This window comes from Oncorhynchus mykiss, chromosome 6, assembly GCF_013265735.2.
Source record: "Oncorhynchus mykiss isolate Arlee chromosome 6, USDA_OmykA_1.1, whole genome shotgun sequence".
Lineage (NCBI taxonomy): Eukaryota > Metazoa > Chordata > Actinopteri > Salmoniformes > Salmonidae > Oncorhynchus > Oncorhynchus mykiss.
This window is the reverse complement of record NC_048570.1, coordinates 70,584,366-70,588,935: the sequence shown is the minus strand read 5'-3', so window position 1 is coordinate 70,588,935 and position 4,570 is coordinate 70,584,366.

The following is a 4,570-nucleotide window of genomic DNA, read 5'->3' as shown; positions in this document are numbered from 1 at the left end:
AATATATTGGTATCACTCTGCGCCGGAGGGATACATCCGAGGTGAGGATTTACAGATTTACTCCCATGTACACCTGTGTCATGGCTGGGGTCCGCCCCTATATATAGACTCCATGGCGGTGTCACACATTCTCTACATCATTTTTGAGGCGCCTCTAGCACCGTAGAGGATTGGAGTGATCCATATAGCTCACATAACCGTGGTTACATACGTAACCTTCGTTATGTTTCACTATATTGGATCACTCCAATATATTGCTATACGCATACCAGATTAGTCTGTGCTAGAGGGACCTGGCCAGTCAGCGGCAAAGTCCCAGCGCAGGACCGGGGACCTCAGTCCACCCTGATGGTTGATGTAAGCCACCAATGCGGTGTTGTCTGTTCTCACCAGGACATGTCTTCCTTTCAGATGTGGAAGGAAAGACCGCAGGGCCATGGAGTCGTAGTGTAAAGCTAACAAAACACAAGCATGACAAACCATGGGCAGAAGATACAGATCAACCGTGCGCAGCAAGTGGAGTACTCAAGAGGAGGGGCTGCTCCAGGCTGCAAAACAGCCAGTGAGTATACTTCCACGCAAGATATTACACTTACCAGTGACTTACCAAGCGAACTTCAGAAAGTTTGTACCTCAAACCATACGGACGTCCACCGAGAAAATGAAAGAGAACTTGTCACGGCCATGGGGTCTATATATAGGGGCGGACCCGAGCCGTGACACAGGTGATCACAGGAGTAAATCTGTAAATCCTCACCTCGGATGTATCCCTCCGCCGCAGAGTGATACCAATAAATTAGAGTGATCCAATATAGGGAAATATAATCACATTTTATGAGCACTCGCTGATGTTTATCTGTTTTTATGTGTCGCATATTGAATGTCTTTCTGATATCATATTATGTCGATTAATAGCATTTCAAAAACTCAGAACTAGAAAGTCCTACTCAGAACTAGAAAGTCATCTAAAAACAATCTGAGCAAAATAGAATTTCAGGAAATTTCCTTTAAAACTGTGGTACGTCACTGAACCTTAAGCCAAAATTTGGGCGGGGTACCAGGAATGATAGGGTTATTGTATAAGGTGTAACTAAAGATGGTTCCATTGCCTTATGTTTAGAGTTCATACTGAAATGAACACATAAGAGGTCTAAGCTGTGAAGGGATGTTATGGTAGGTTGATCAACATGTGCTAATAGTCTCGAGCAGTCAAATCATACTGGATAGTATGTACTGGGACTAAGCTGAGGGGATCTTTAGGCTAAAGAGTTGCATGCATGCCACTAAAGACAACATACACTTTGGAGTATCTGAAACATCTGAAAGGAGTGACTAATGATTATAATATTGAGCTACTCAAAGTGCATAGTGCACTTTGAGTAGAAAAGTAGGAAAGCTAGGAAAAGAGGCATGGTTTGGTTTGGTATGCCTCTTCCGACTTGACATGTATTCCTGTGAATTGCTACTAACCAAGATGTTCTCCATCCCCAGTCATGTTTCATACACAGCTTTCTCTCTCACTGTGAAATGTTAAACATCTGAAATAGGTTAAATCAAGTTCGTTTTACTCATATGTGGAGTGGAGGAAGTGAATTCCCCTTGGTTTGACCTATAAGGTTATCAGTATTCGTCTTTTGAACCTATGCAAACCTTAGTACTGCAATCCATCATCTGTCTGTGTTGATGTGTCTTAGTGTCTGACGTATTGTTTGGCGCTAACGTTTATCACTGTATTCTGGCTGTTTGCATGCACGGCGGAAGTACCCCTGTTATTTTTATGGTGAGTTTGTAATCTAGCCTATATTTGATTAAAACAACGACAATAAAGGTCTTTGTGATGGGAAATTGAAATGTGTTTTAGTTTTGTCCATTTCCTTTATCATGCTACAGTCAGCAGCATGGTATATTTAAGCAATAAGGCATGAGGGGGTGTGGTATATGGCCAATATACCACGAATAAGGGCTGTTTTTATCCACAACGCATCGTGGAGTGCCTGGACACAGCCCTTAGCCATCATATATTGGCCATATACCACAAACCCCCAAGGTGCCTTATTGCTATTCTAAACTGGTTACCAATGTAATTAGATCAGTGAAAATAAATGTTTTGTCATACCCCTGGTATATGGTCTGATACACCACGGCTGTCAGCCAATCAGCATTCAGTCCTCGAACCACCCAATTTATAATAACCTTTACCTTAACCTTTCATTACAATAGCTTTATTAACTCAATTAGAATCAATGTCACAGTATCCTCTGAGATGACACAGGTTTAATACAAAGGTCTACAGATTAATTTCCCTGCAGGGTGTGATTTTGATTGTATTATGAGAGATCTCATTTTCTCCTCTGAATGATCCACTGCTGTCTGTCTGCTCTGAGCTGACTGGCTCATTTATCAGACAACCGTCTAATCCACACAGGGTCCTAGTCCTGTAGGCCATAACATGTCTTGCTGCGCTGCGGACGCCAGCCACCCAGCCCCTCGCCGCAATCATGACGAGACACATGTCCTTGAATTGATCATCTTTGTCGGCACGCCCCTCAGTGTTGCATGGGTGTGGTTGCATGGGTGGTTTTGGAGGGCAGGAGGACAGGCTGAGGGATATCTTGTGATCAAGAGGGTTGGCTTCAGGCACAATTTAGTCTCTGACATGTAGGCTGTATAACAGAGAACAGGTACTCTTGGTGTCCTTGACTTTTTCCATTCTGATGGATGGGCATATTTTTATAATGTCTTCATGGTATAGGGTATCTATTTTATATGCAAGGGCACACAGAGTTCCAGTTACAGCCGTATGATATTACCATGACATTTCATTAGCTAGTCATTGATCTGTTCAATAGATTGCATTTAGCTCTCCATTGACTAGTTTCCTCTCAAAATATTGATTGCTCTGGAGCATCATTCTATAGGACAGAATCTTAATAGTGAAAGACTCTATAGGATGGAATCTTAATGGTGAAAGACTCTATAGGACTGAGTCTGTATAGTGAAAGACTCTATAGGACGGAATCTTAATAGTGAAAGACTCTATAGGATGGAATCTTAATGGTGAAAGACTCTATAGGACTGAATCTGTATAGTGAAAGACTCTATAGGATGGAATCTGTATAGTGAAAGACTCTATAGGATGGAATCTGTATAGTGAAAGACTCTATAGGATTGAATCTTAATAGTGAAAGACTCTATAGGACGGAATCTGTATAGTGAAAGACTCTATAGGATGGAATCTGTATAGTGAAAGACTCTATAGGATGGAATCTTAATAGTTAAAGACTCTATAGGATGGAATCTGTATAGTGAAAGACTATAGGATGGAATCTTAATAGTGAAAGACTCTATAGGACGGAATCTTAATAGTGAAAGACTCTATAGGACGGAATCTTAATAGTGAAAGACTCTATAGGATGGAATCTGTATAGTGAAAGACTCTATAGGATGGAATCTGTATAGTGAAAGACTCTATAGGATGGAATCTGTATAGTGAAAGACTCTATAGGATGGAATCTTAATGGTGAAAGACTCTATAGGACGGAATCTTAATAGTGAAAGACTCTATAGGATGGAATCTGTATAGTGAAAGACTCTATAGGATGGAATCTGTATAGTGAAAGACTCTATAGGATGGAATCTGTATAGTGAAAGACTCTATAGGATGGAATCTGTATAGTGAAAGACTCTATAGGATGGAATCTGTATAGTGAAAGACTCTATAGGATGGAATCTTAATGGTGAAAGACTCAATAGGACTGAGTCTGTATAGTGAAAGACTCTATAGGACGGAATCTTAATAGTGAAAGACTCTATAGGATGGAATCTGTATAGTGAAAGACTCTATAGGATGGAATCTGTATAGTGAAAGACTCTATAGGATGGAATCTGTATAGTGAAAGACTCTATAGGATGGAATCTTAATGGTGAAAGACTCTATAGGACGGAATCTTAATAGTGAAAGACTCTATAGGATGGAATCTGTATAGTGAAAGACTCTATAGGATGGAATCTGTATAGTGAAAGACTCTATAGGATGGAATCTGTATAGTGAAAGACTCTATAGGATGGAATCTGTATAGTGAAAGACTCTATAGGATGGAATCTGTATAGTGAAAGACTCTATAGGATGGAATCTTAATGGTGAAAGACTCAATAGGACTGAGTCTGTATAGTGAAAGACTCTAGGACTGAATCTTTATAGTGAAAGACTCTATAGGACTGAATCTTTATAGTGAAAGACTCTATAGGACTGAATCTTTATAGTGAAAGACTCTATAGGATGGAATCTTAATGGTGAAAGACTCTATAGGACTGAATCTTTATAGTGAAAGACTCTATAGGACGGAATCTTAATAGTGAAAGACTCTATAGGATGGAATCTTTATAGTGAAAGACTCTATAGGATGGAATCTTAATAGTGAAAGACTCTATAGGATGGAATCTTAATGGTGAAAGACTCAATAGGATGGAATCTTAATGGTGAAAGACTCAATAGGACTGAATCTTTATAGTGAAAGACTCTTATAGGACTGAATCTTTATAGTGAAACACTTTATAGGACTGAATCTTT